Consider the following 15077-nt stretch of genomic DNA (forward strand, 5'->3'; position numbering starts at 1 on the left):
AACCGAACACTAGGTAGCCCAAAACCGTCCCACATGCTGACCCAATCAGCTTGTTTGGGTGATTATTTGGCTTGAAAAATAGCCCTTAAAGAGTCCTTCAAATTGCATTCAACCCCTCCACTATTTATGCCTTTCTATATTTGCCCCTACCTGAAAATAGCATGTTTGAAACCTTCAAACTTGCCACATGTGTGGCTGGCCTTGGGGGACTCTATGGCTATTGATTTTTTCTAATTTTGGCAGCCATCTCAACCAATAAATACTGCCCTTTTCTGCTCACTTCAAACACATCTTAACCCATTCATTTCTTCACTTTTCTTTCACTTTTCTCTCTTCATTCCCTTCCATTGTTCATCATATTCTTCCTCTATTCCTTTTCTGATCTCACCTCTTGAAAAAGAGTCCTTCAAACAACATTTGTAGTAGTATTCAAATGTTTGTGGAAGCCTCGGTTCAATAAGAACAAGTAGAGAAAGAGGAGCAGGGCAAACTAGTCAAGCCTCGGAGAAGCACCATAATTGATTCTTGTTCCTTATCCTTTTAATTTTATTGTTGTTGTTATGAGCATGTCTATGAATATTTGTGATGTTGATATATTTAATTTAATTAATATGGCTTAAATTTAATTCGTGTTAGGTTGATTGCATTTCATCTACTTGAGTTATTAAAATTGTGTTTGTGTTGTTATAGGCCTCGGTAAGATGTTTGATTAAGTAAAACCATGAATATGTTATTCTTGCATTACAATTGTAAGGTAACTAATGAATTAATTATTTAAATGGATTGAAATTGTAATTAATTGACATGATACTTAATCAGTGCATGTTTAATCATCTAAGGTAGCTGAGGGTTAAATTAGCAACGATATCTAACGATACATTAGCCTTGCATAACTTGCAAGATTATTGTGATTAAACTGTTTCAAGGTAGAAATACATTGTTACCTCACGTAATCTTTTATGTGCTTATGAGATTGAATTTATTGTTTGAATTGGCATAGAGATATGTACTAGAGATTATTTTAATTTCATAAGTATGTATGTGCATTAACACATTTGCTTATTAAAATTTGTTTAATCGGTTGAATTGACATAGAGATATAGTCAAGAGATAAATGGATTTTGGTAGGTAAGTATGTTCATAAGTTAGCAAATTACCGAGTTGCTTTGAATTTATTCGTAACAACATGAACATGAGTTTAATAATTCTAAGTTAAGAAATGTAATTAATCTAGCACAATTATGTCATCTTGATTAAAATCATCTTTTGAAATTGTACATTGGAACTTTGTATTTTATTTTTATTTATTTCACTTAGTTAATATCTTAGTTTTTAATCACCTCCTCAAATAAAAATATTTTTCTTCACCGAAGTGTTTTTAATTGCATTCATAAATAATTCTTTTCACAGTCCTAGTGGGTACGATAACTCGACATTTACTTGTCACTTTATTACTTGTTACGATTGTGTACACTTGCACATTTTCGTTGTTCCAAGTTTTTGGTGCCGTTGTTGGGGACTGTTTTAAAAAGTCGTTATTTGTGAATTTTTGATTTTTGCATTTGTGTTTATTTTTCTATTCAATTTTTAAATTAATTAATTTTTCTATGTTTATTTCAGGTGTTTATGAGTATTGACCAAATCATCGATTTATTCTCAGTAGACCCTGAGATTGAAAGAACATTTCGACAACGAAGAAGACAAGCAAGTCAGAGAAGAACCAAAGAGATGAACTTCGAAAATTTGAATCAAGGAAACAGAGCAAACCCTGCTCAAAATCCTATCCTTATTGTTGATGATAGGGATAGAGCTCTAAGAAAATATGTCGTGCCAATGTTTCATGATCTTAATCCTAGTATTAGAAGACCCGACATTGAGGCATGACAATTCGAGCTGAAGCCAGTCATGTTCCAGATGCTTTAGACAGTGGGCCAATTCAGTGGAATGCCTACCAGAGATCCTCACCTGCACTTAAGACTATTCATGGAGGTGAGTCATTCTTTCAAGTTAGCTGGAGTACCCAAAGATGCACTACGATTGAAGTTGTTCCCATATTTGCTAAGGGATAAAGCTCAAGCCTGGTTGAATTCATTGCCACCAAATTCAATTTCAACATGACAAGAGTTAGCAGAAAGATTCCTCATGAAGTATTTCCCGCCTAGAAAGAATGCAAAGTTGAGGAACGAGATCACTGCTTTCCAACAAATTGATGATGAGTCCGTGTACGAGGCATGGGAAATGTACAAAGAATTATTATAGAAGTGCCCTCATCACGGAACCCACATTGCATCCAACTTGAGACGTTTTATAATGGTCTCAATGCTCAAACGAGGATGGTAGTGGATGCTTCTGCTAACAGTGCTCTCCTTTCTATGTCTTACAATGAGACTTATAAAATCATCGAGAGGATTGCTAGTAACAATTATCAATGGCCAACCAATCGAGCAGTGCCAAGAAGACGAGTCGCTGGAATACATGAAGTAGACACTCCAACTTCACTCGCATCTAAGGTATCTTCAATATCCTCAATGCTTCAAAATTTTACGACTAATGGGTTTAATAGTTTTGCAGCACAGCCACCAAATCAATTTGAAAATATAGCCTATGTCTATTGTGGGGAAGGACATCTGTTCAAAGAATGTCCATCAAACCGAGAATCCATTTATTACAAGTGTAACCAGAACCAAAACTGAGGAAAGCAAGGACTACAACCCAATTCCTATAACCCATCATGGCGAAAACACCCTAATTTCTCCTGAAGTAACTAAGGCGTTGGACCCAGTAACACATACGCCCAACCTAGACCAACCCAGCCACCTATTTTTACCCAACAAGTTCAGAAACAACCTCAAGTTGAACCATCCAATGGGTTAGAAAATTTGTTGAAGGCATACATAGCCAAGAATGATGCGTAAGTCCAAAGCCAAGCAACTACATTGAAAAACTTAGAAAACCAAATGGGCCAGCTTGCAATTGAACTCAGAAACCGACCACAAGGTGCTTTACCCAGTGATACGAGAATCTAGGGAAGGATCATTATAAAGCATTGACATTGAGGAGAGGAAAGACATTAGAGCCCAACACATTCGAAGTTGAAAAGGAGCCAGCTGATGCTCAAGACTCAGAGGAAGTTCAATCGAATGTTGAAATTCTAGTTTCACCAGAACCTGAATCTGTAAAATCTGAAAAGGTAACTTCTGAACCAGCTAATTTTGATAAACTAACAACTTCGTTAGATGCAGAATTGCCACAGAATACAAATCAACCAGTTCTAGTAAAGAAGCCTTTACCACCCTACCTCAAAGACTTCAAAAATAGAAGCAGGAAGTTCAATTCAAGAAGTTCCTAGACGTACTCAAGCAACTTCTTATCAACATCCTGTTCGTTGAAGCACTTGAAGAAATACCGAACTATGTCAAGTTCTTGAAGGATATCCTATCAAAAAAATGAAGACTTGGAGAATTTGAGACGGTAGCCCTGATAAAGGAATGTAATGCATATCTTCAAGACAAACTACCCCTGAAGTTGAAGGATCCTGGGTGTTTTACCATTCCTTGCAACATTGGAGCCACATATTGTGGTAAGGCACTATGTGATTTATATGTAAAGTTAGACTTACTACTGTTACACTTCAAGTAGCAGGTCGATCCTTAGGACATCCAGAAGGAAAAATCGTTGACGTATTGGTACGTGTAGAAAAATTTATTTTTCCTACTGACTTTGTTATTCTAGATTTTGAAGCAGAAAAAGAAGTGCCACTCATCCTAGGAAGGCCTTTCTTAGCAACTGGAAAGACCCTTATTGATATGTAGAAGGGCAAACTTACTATGTGTGTTCAGGACCAGATAACATTTAATGTTTTTAAGTCTATGCAATTTCTTAACATAATTGATGATTGTTATACAATGTCTGATTTAGGGGAATTAATCATGGAAAAGGAACTCAACTATGTTGTGGACCCATTGGAAGAAATTTTGACATCAGACCCTCCAAGTGATGAAGAGGAGGATGAATACTTAGCTTTAATAGAAGCTAATCAAAGGGGATTCAATCTGCAATCCCTTTTTCAATCTTTAGAGTTAAAGAATAGAGATTATACCGAACCAAAAGGGTCAATCAAGGAGCCACCTAAATTAGAATTGAAGGTACTTCCTTCACATTTAAAATATGTTTATTTAGGTAACACTTCTACTTTGCTTGTGATTGTTTCAGAAGAATTAACCGTTCAACAATAAGAGAAACTCATCTTAGTATTGAAACAATTAAAGAAGGCTATCGCATGGACCATAGCCGATATTTGCGATATTAGTCCGTTTGTATACATGTACAAGATCATCCTAGAAGATGGTGAAAAAAGGACAATTGATGCACAACGAAGACTGAACCCCATCATGAAGGACGTGGTGTGACACATCAGCAAAGATTGAACCCCATCATGAGGAACAAAGTTTTTCCTCCCATCTACTACGCAAGTCGGACTCTGACAGGAGCTCAACTAAATTATACGATAACAGAGAAAGAGTTACTTGCTATTGTGTTTCCTTTTGACAAGTTTTGATCTTATCTTGTAGGTACCAAAATGACTATCTATACGGACCATTCAGCAATTAAGATGCTAAGCTGAGACTAATCTGACGGGTACTTCTACTTCAAGATTTTGATCTAGAAATTCAAGATCGAAAGAGAGTAGAAAACCAAGTAGCAAACCACTTGTCCAGATTGGAGCCACAAGAAGGGAATTCTCCACTTATACCCATTCAGGAGACATTTCTAGATGAACACATACTGAAGGTAAATCATGTCCATAATACCCCTTGGATTGCTAATATTACTAACTATTTAGCTTATGGTTTGATGCTGATTGATAAGACGTATCATCAAAAGAAAAAGTTTCTTCACGATGTGAAGTACTATTTCTAGGAAGAACCATACTTGTTTAAAAAGTGTGTAAATCAAATGATCAAGAGATGCGTTGCAGAATGAAGTACATAAGATTCTATATCATTACCACTCAGCTCCAAGTGGGGGAAACTTCGGAGGTACACGTACTGCGGCCAAAGTATTGCAGGCCGGATTCTTTTGGCCAACACTATTCAAAGATGCATATACTTACGTAAAGATTTGTGATTGGTGTTAAAGGGTTGGAATGTCACCAATAGAAATGAGATGCCCGAACAAACATCACTGAGGTAGAATTATTCGATGTTTAGGGTATTGAATTTCTCAATTCTTTACCTCCATGTTTTGGTCACGAGTACATATTGGTAGCAGTAGACTACGTGTCTAAGTGGGTTGAGGCAAAGGCATATCCGATGAATGATGCTAAGGTTGTGATGAAGTTTTTGCAGAAACATGTGTTCACAAGGTTTGGAACCTTGAGAGCTATCATCAGTAATGAAGGATCCCATTTTGTGAACAAATGGTTGAAATGGTTACTCGACAAACATGGAGTGAAGCACAAGGTTGCCACAGCTTACCATCTATAGACGAATGAGTAAGCTGAACTGGTAAACAAAGAGATCAAAGGTATACTCGAGAAGGTAGTTTGCCTGAACCGATGAGATTGGTCCAAAAGATTGGAAGATGCTTCACGGGCCTACAGGACAGCATACAAGACACCTTAAGGGATGTCACCCTATAGGTTGGCCTTTGGGAAAGCCCGTCATCCACCCTTGGATTTACAGCACAAAGCTTACTGGGCTCTCCAACAACTCAACTTGGATCTAAAGATTGGTAAAGAGAAATGGATGCTCCAACTCAACGAGTTAGAAGAATTCTGAATGTTCTCATACGAGAATGCCAAATTTGTAACATCCTGATTTTGGGCCTAGTCGGAACAGTGGTTTCGGGACCATAAATTTGATGAGGAAAAAATTTATTTTATTATATTTTTATGGTCTACGATTTCACAAAATGATTTCGTGAAAATTTCATTCGAAAATTTCGATGTTTGGGCACTCAATTCAGTCACAAGGACTAAATTGTAAAAAGTGCAAAAGTTGAGTTCTACATGTTAGAGGTGTCCAATTGTTATGAAATTTTAAATTGGAGGTCCTTATATGGTAATTAGACCATTGGTTAAGTTGGTAGACAAAAATAGACATGTTTAGGCATGTTCCCAAAGTTTTTCATTAAGGGCATTTTGGTCATTTAGTTATTAAAATGAATTTAAAACAAAATTAAAAGCCAATTTTTGTCCATCTTCAACCCCATGGCCGAATTTCACAAGGGGAAACCATGGTTAGGGCTTTTCAAGCTTCCAAGCTCGATTGTAAGTCAGTTCTAGCCCCGTTTTTAATGTTCTTTACGTTTTTGGAGTCCCGATAACTTGATTTAGCTTGTTCTAGCAATAATTTAACCTAGGGTTCATATTTGGAAAAATACCCATAGGTGAAATGTGTTTATTTTGATGTTTTATGGTAGAATATGAAGCTTGAAATTATGTTAAATAACTTTTCCTTAGTGATTTTAAGTGAAAACGAGTAAAACCACATAATCGGTAAAAATACCTAATGTTCATAAGTAAGTGTTAGAGTGGGAATTTGATGTTGCCATAGAAGGGAAAAATGTTCATCATGTCAAAAGCATAAGAATAAGGGATGAAGTTTAATTTCTGAGCATTGGCACAAAAGTGTAAATATGCAAAAGTTTAGGGGTAAAAACGTAATTTTGTCAAATTTTGAGTTAAGGACTGTTTTGATGAATGTGATTATTAAATAATCTAAATTTTATATTATAGATCAAGAAGAACAAAATTTGGAGTTAGACCGGGGAAGAAAAAAGGTTAAGGACTAAAGTGCTAGATTTGATCATATTTTGTATCGAGGTAAGTTTACGGTAAATAAATGTAATATTTTGATAATTATTATTAATGCTGTTATTTTTCAGCAATTATGTATTTTTTCCATGAAAATATCTAATGTTAACTCAAGTATGAGATGACAGAGAATCAGTGTTAAAAGGCCCCGTTGAAACATGATGTATTGGATACAAATGTCATGACATTTGGGTAAAGAGATCCCATGTAAGACCATGTCAGCGACATGGCATTGGCATTATTGAGATTATGAAAGGTCCCATGTAAGACCATGTCTGGGACATGACGTTGGCACCGAGATGAGAGGTCCCATGTAAGACCATGTCTGGGACATGTCGTTGGCACCGTGATGAGAGGTCCCATGTAAGACCATGTCTGGGACATGGCGTTGGCACCGAGATGAGAGGTCCCATGTAAGACCATGTCTGGGACATGGCATTGGCACCAAGATGAGAGGTCCTTAGTTATATGAGAACTCTCATGTCACCCGTAAGACCATGTTTGGGACATGGCATGGGCACCTATATGAGAACTCTCATGTAAGACCATATCTGGGATATGACATTGGCAGTACAAGAAACATCCCATATAAGACTATGTCTGGGACATAGCTTTGGCATGTTATATTCAGACAAGAGACCGAGTATCCTTAGTATTCCAAGTTATTCAACAGGCTAATAAATAGACGATGTTACATGAAAGTTCAGGTAAAAGCTTAATAGTCAAGTTAAGGTGAGTTAATAAGATTAAGAGTATCTCAGCTATCAGTTAAGAAAAGAAATTTTAGCAACGAAGGAGTAAGTTAAGCAAGCAAGTAAGTAAACGAGTAAGAGAGTAAGTAAAGAAGAAAATAAAGATCTTAATGCTTAATAAAAATTTATGAATATAATTGTTTATGATAAATGTTGTTATTTATTTACTTGTAAACTTACTAAGCTTTATGCTTATTTCCTTTACTTCTTTTTCTTTCATATAGTATTATCAAGTATAGTCGAGATCTTGAAGACGTCGAAGAGCATTCACACTATCAACCACCACAACTCGGTATTTTAAGACGATAAATGTTTTGAGCTATGACATGTATAGGGACTTGGTCATTTCGATTGTATATTCTTAAGATATGACCAAAAGATGATATGTAAATATTTGATGATGAATAGTTATTAAAATGGCTAAGTATGAAGGTGTTTGTTGTTATAAATGTCTAGGTGATAAATTATGCATAGAAATCATGAAAAAATAAAAATTGGTAGTGAATCAGTTTTGAGACAGTAGTAGTGACGTCATTTTGAAAAATCGCCAAGGATAGTATAAAATGAATTAGAGGGTGGATGAGATATAGAATTAAATCTTATTGAGTCTATTTTCATAGAAAAATAACGGTGTAGACAAAGGAATTATGTATTATGAGATATTTTCATTTTAGTTAGACAAGGTCAAAGTGGTTTTCGGAATCCCTTGTTCTAAATTTGGAAAATCATTAAAAATTGTAAAAATATATTTATGAGTTGTAATTTATATGTCTAGATTCCTTATTGAGTCTATTTTCTGTAGAAATAAGTGAGAACACTATATGAAGTCTGTACAATGATATAATTGAATTTTAGTTACGAGAGGTCAGGACAGTCGATCAGTGAAATAGGGGAGACTTTAACTAATAAACTGTACTAATTGGCTGAACCAAAAATTCTAAAACAATTATGGTAAAAATATATATGAGTCTAGTTTTATGGAAAATTTATGGAACTAAATTTCAAGTTTCATAGCTCGAGTTATAATTGATTTAGTGACTGCTGCGCAGGTGGACAACCTTATTATGAACAGTGAAATAACTTTTAAAAGTAAATTTTTATGCCCCGAACTTTTAAGTTAAGTCAAGTAACGCCTCATGCTCGACTATAGAAACGGTCTCGGGTAAGGGGTGTTACAAAATCACTCAAGGAAGGACTTAAGAGATGGCATGACAAGCACATTCGAGTTCAAGAATTCGAAGTAAGTTAGCAGGTCTTGTTATTCAATTCCAGATTAAGGTTCTTAATAGGTAATTTAAAATCACATTGGTTCGGTCCATTTACAATTCACCATGTTTATCCATACGGAGTTGTCGAACATCAAAGTAAGGGAGGTAATTTTCGAGTTAATGCTCACCGTTTAAACCATTACTAAGGGATGAAATTAAACGGGATCAAATCTCGTTCATTTTATTAGATATTTAAGTTTTCTTGTTTTTCCTTTTAAATAAATGATTTAAAGTATATTTTCGGGATTAACATGTTTAAATAAATTCAGTCTAGGAGATTAGAACTTAAGCGTGACCGCTTGTAACCCCTCCAATCTTTCGTGGGAATTGATTTTAACATAATCTTCGGAGAAATTATTCCCAAAATGGCAAAATAAATTTTTAGTTTTTCAAATAAAAGGGTTAATTTTGATCAAAGTTTTAATTGCAACTCAATTTCAAAATTTCTTTAAGTTTAGGTACTTAATTGAATTATTTTCAAATTTTGGTTGCTCTTTTTGTAAATACTAAAAATTAGATGTCTCTTTTTGTAAATATTTTCAAAAGGGAATCTAGAATAAAGGTTTCTAATTTAATTTAATAAATAAGATAATAATCATTAATATATAATTATATCTATAATAATATATATTAATTATTATCAACTTTGCATAGAATTAGGATTAGTTTAAATTTGATCATATTTATTTAATAAGTATTTATTTTAACAAATTAATAGCAAATAATAATTTAATATGCATTATATTAATTATTAATTGTTGTTAACTCTATGTAGAATTAGAACTTAGAATATCTTAATTATTAATTTGTTCTAAGAATTCTAATTAAACTCCTACTCACTTCACTATAAATTTCACTCACCTTTTCCATTTTTTTTCACTCATCCCTCCATCAATCCTAGCATCTGAAACCCACCAAGTACCGAATCACCTTGTGCCGAACTCTCTGCCGCAACACCACCTAGCTCCACATCTCACCCTCACGCCTAGCAGTAGCCCCATTCGGTTAGCAACCTACGCACACACCAATAGCTCACACCGCTTCTACTACTCGCGCTAGACCTACTCTCATGCACCCACTTGTGCACGCCAATGCACCAGCCCTACTGTTCGCCTGATAGTGCCCCCTGCTATCCGCATATCTACTCACACCGTGCCTTGCTACTCGCACCAACACCCTTGACTATCGTACCACACCTTTAAGGCACCCTAGAGCCATTCTTAAACTGACCACTTTTGCTTTATATTTATTTTCTTTGTGTTCTTAACTTCTATAAAAAGGTGGCAAGACAAATTTTTCTCTTAAATTTCAATTTTATTAATTATTTAATTTTTCAAATTATTGAATTATTAATATTTTATACTAATTAATTTTTGAGAAAATATTTATTTTATCTTATGTTCAACTAAATCATGCCTCTCAAAAGAACTCGTGCCTCTACTCAAATTGACGAATCACAAAAGAAATTCCACAGTGAAGAAGCCAAAGCAAGATACGACAGCATTTTCAAGAATCAACAGATACACATAGAAAAAGGCTTTACGCTGAAAGAAAGCAACTATATCGATTTCATGGCACTCATTCGACAAATTACTGAAGCTCTCAATTGGGAATTATTTTGTGAGAAAAAAACCTAGTATAGATGAGGAGTTAGTTCATGAATTTTACACGAATTTGACCTCAAGTGAATTAACAGAAGTTTCTGTTCGCGGAATCAAGGTACCAATAACCTCAAATGCTATTAATGAATTCTTTGAATTACCTGATTTCGAAGACGACGAATATTCTTCCTTGATGAGAAATATTGAGTTTGAAAATCTACAAGAAATTCTCGAGGAACTTACAGTTCGAGGTTCTAAGTGGACTGTGTCAAAGCAAGGAATTCACACTTGTTGCAGAGACTATTTGGCATCACTAGCGAAGACAGGTTATAGCCAGGGCACAATCACAGATTGGGACCTCTACCGAATAGCCGAAGACTCTATTCTACAGCAACGAGTTGAAGAAAGTGAGGATTCTGAAGAAGAAGAAGAAGAAGAAGAAGAAGAAAAAGAAGAAGACCCTATAGAGATCGAACCGATACAGTCAGCTGAAATCCTTGATAAGACAGAACTAATGGAACCTGTAACCAAACCTGACATCATAACTTTAATGTTCAGGACTCAATTGCCTCGCCCAGATCTTCGAGATAAGCTGTCAAAATTGATGGACATAATGCAACATTTGCAATAGCAACAACAAGCTTACTGGAGATATTCAAAAATACAGGAGGGCTCAATGAGAAGCGCTTTTACAAAAATATTCAATGACCCGTTTATTTTTGTGCCTGAATTTCCAGATTTTATATTTGAACCATGGAGTCCACTATCAAAGAGGGAGCGAAGTGATTCATGCAAAAACAAAGACGATGGAGCAAAAGATGAGTAAAAATTGGAGGGATATGCAAATAAATAAAAAGGGGGGATCTTGATGTTATTTTATTTTCGTTCTTAGGTTATTTAATAGGATTAGGTTTTATTAGGAATTTTTATTTTTTGCATAACAAAACAAGAGGTGAAAATCATTAATAAAAATGAACAAGGTGCAAAGTATAAAGTGTGGCAATATATATATACATGCCTAGGATTGGATCTAGAGAGAGCTTGGTACTTAAGCAGTCAAATTGACTCACCTCCTCTTTTCTAGAATCCTACCTGGTGTATAGTATCTATTCATTTTTAACAAGAAGGACATTGTTCATCTTTAGTAAGGGGGACCGAAAAAATTGAAGTTATTTCCACTCCGAATAATTTTTTCTTTCATTTATGATTAGGTTATATTTTGTTCAAAAATTTGAAATTTTGTTAAGTATGCTAAACTTTAGTATGAATAAAGTTCAATTATTTCAATAATTGTTATGTTAACTGAAATATGACATAAATTTATTTTCAAAGCATGCAAATCATACCATAAAATTTTTAGTTCCTTAGGAAAGTTAGGATGCATGAAAGTTTAAGTGTCTAGAATTGACTTAGGGTCCATTTGTTTACTTGCAAAAGGTTTTACGGAAAATGTTTTTTGCATTTTCCTGTGTTTGTTTCACAGAAAACAGCTTGGTCAACGGAAAATAAACATTTTTCCTTGTAAAATAACTTACTTTTTTAAAAAGCATAAGTCATTTTCCGAAAAAGAGCTCATCAATAGATAATTTTACTTCTATATAAAAATTAACTTAAATCAAGTTTAATATTATTATACTGATAATAAATTTTATTTTTATTTTTAAAAATATTTAAAATATTTAAAATATTAATATAAAATATTATATTTTTTTAATATTATTAAACATACGTATTTAATTATTTATATCTAGTCATATAATAAATTATTAATATAATTTATTATTTTTAATAAATTATTTAATATTTAAATTTTATTTTAATAGTAAATTTTAAAAATAATAATTTTAAATAATATTATTCACATATTATTAAAAATATCAATATTAATATTTTAATGCTAAATATTCATTACAATTATAAATATACTAATAATAAATGTTTTGTAGTATAAATGTTAAAATATGTCCTAAGTCTATATACTCTTCACAAATTTGCAATTTAGTTTCTGTACTTTTATTTTCAATAATTTAGTCCCTCTACTTTCCAGATTTGAAAATCAAGTCCAACTGCTGACATTGTTGATTTTTTTGTCAATTTTGTTAAAGTCACATTTTTAAATTAAAAAAAAAAACTCAGTTCGTAGTCATGTAACTAAAAAACAATCGTTGCAATGACCCTAAATTTAACAAAATATTTTTAATATATGTAAAAATTATGTAAAATATAAAATTATAGATATAAAATAAACTCAATTAAACAATGAAAAAACAAAAAAAATCTCAAATGTATGTTTAATTGAAAACGACTTTTATGAAAAATTTTTAAAGAACCTACCAAACAAAAGAAAATATTTTACACAGATTCATCCAAACACCAGAAAATATTAGCTTTTCCAGAAAAGTAAGTCATTTTCCAGAAATCATTTTCCGGAAGCCATTTTCAGTGAAACAAATGGAGCCTCAATAGTTTCTTGAGGCGAAATCCTAGTGTAATACCCGATTTTGGCCCGGGTAAAAGGCCCAAATTACAAAAGGGCCTGTAAGGCCCAAGATAAACAACGGCCCAAACTACAGTGACCCAGGAACACTAGAAACCCTAGGGTTTCTAACCTTTGTGCCACAGCCACCTAACTCTTCGCGCAGCCAAGACCCGATCGTACCTGCACATCAAGCAACAAACAATAAGAAAGGAAAGGAAATCAAATATTTGCAGAATCAAATCGAACGGATTCATTATTTGATTCCTATTTCGGCTATAAAAAAGCCACCAATACACTGTAATAAGACCAGGATTGGAAAATCAAATAAAACAGAGAATTACTTTCGCAATACATAGAGCAAAAATCGAACCAAAGGTTGTTACTTGCAGTTTTTATATTCTACTGTTATACTTATTTATTTATTATCATTTATATACATACGAATAAAATAAATAAGAGGAAAGAGAGAAATAACCTAGGTTTTGAGCCCAAATCACCGTGAACGGCCGAGGAAATCGTCTCCGAAGAAAGACGGTCGGAAACCGAAAGGTTTCCTGGGCTTTTGAGGCTTTTCCTCTTACTGTTTGAAGATCTTAAACCCAGATCTGGGCTTGGAAGGAAAAAGAGGGCCAAATCGGAGATTTTCCTCTTTTTCGGCCACCGCACACGGCGGTGCCAGCGCCAGAGATCGGAGGTCGGCGCGGCGGTTGATGACCGGACATAGGCCAGACATCTAGGGAGGGGGAGAGCTGTTTTTGAGGTTTTTTTTATTTTTTTAAAACTGAAGGGAAATGAATTTTTTTAACCGAATTTTGGCTTAAATAGCCCTCCCAAAACGGCGCCGTTTAAGGCCCGGGTTGACCCGAATCCGGCCCGACCCAACCTTAGGATCCGCGTGTTTTATACGGAGGGGAAAATTGCGCTTTTAGCCCCTCCGCCTTTTAAATATTTTAGAATTAAGTTTTTTTATATTTTTAAATTCACCCTTTTATTAATTTTCAGTTTTAATTTAACCCTACTTGAACGATGCCATTTTAAAGGAGAAGGGAAAATTTCCCTTCCAGCCCCTCTGTGTAATTCGCATGTTCAATTTAATCCTTTGAGTTTTATTTATTTGCGAATCTACCCCAGATTTTTATATTTGTAGTTCAATTTAGTCTCTTTTAATATTTTTCTGAAAATTAATTAACTTTAATAAAGTAAGTACTATTATTTTTTAAATCTATATATATACATGTATATTTATTTTTTATACATGTACATATTTATTTTTTAACTAATATTTTTCATATTTATAAATACATATATATTTTTTAATGTAGATATTATTTTTAATATATTTTACATGTATATATATTTATTTTTTTCTCGAATATTCTATTATATTTTCATGTACATACGCGCATTTTTTATATTTTCGAAAACGCTTAAATGCATATTTATATCTTTAACACATATATTTAAAAATTTTACATATGTATATTTATTTATTTTTCATAAATGCATTATATAAATTTTATAATTCAAATTTTATATGTAAATCATGTATTTTATTTCTCATAATTCCAATGCATATGTTACGAGCTCTCTTTTCTTTATTTATTTTTTTATTTTTTGTTGATTTATGTTTTCATATTTTTCTTTATTTGATACTTTGCATGTTATCGATTTTGTTTATTCATTTATTCATATTATTTCTATGCCATTGTAATATTTATTATTGCATTGTATATTTAATGTAGCATCACACATTTTTTTACCCGATTTCAAACTTTTCAAAATTCAGATAATGCTTGTATTTAGGATTTTTAAGGAAATTGAGCCCTAACGTATTGGGTTCCGATTTTCTTCGTTAAATCTAACAATTGAGCATTTCTCTTTATCAAAAAATAAGAACTCATTATTGGGAATTCAACACGTTGTGTCCTAACGTATTGGATGTGACGCATTGATTTCTCGAAATGAAGATTTTTTCTAAAAAATAATAAAGGAAATTTTCCAAGGTTAGGATTTTGGAGGAATTGTACCCTAACGTATTGGGCCGCGATTTCTTAAATCTTGAATAAATGAATATTCTTTTACATTTTTATTACACGAGTATTCTAGCCTAATTAATTTTTGAGGAAATTAGAATGTCGTGCCATAACACATTGGGTGTGA

General features: G+C 33.4%; 1 non-coding gene across 1 annotated transcript; it reads right to left on the minus strand.

The window, feature by feature from the left end:
* Window positions 1–2172: 2172 nt before the first annotated feature.
* LOC121215095 (small nucleolar RNA R71) lies at window positions 2173–2279 on the minus strand. The gene has a single exon (XR_005910827.1). It is a non-coding gene; the product is annotated as a small nucleolar RNA R71 (small nucleolar RNA).
* Between the last annotated feature and the right edge of the window lie 12798 nt (window positions 2280–15077).

The sequence above is a fragment of the Gossypium hirsutum genome, chromosome D02 (assembly GCF_007990345.1).
Source record: "Gossypium hirsutum isolate 1008001.06 chromosome D02, Gossypium_hirsutum_v2.1, whole genome shotgun sequence".
In the NCBI taxonomy this organism is placed as follows: domain Eukaryota; kingdom Viridiplantae; phylum Streptophyta; class Magnoliopsida; order Malvales; family Malvaceae; genus Gossypium; species Gossypium hirsutum.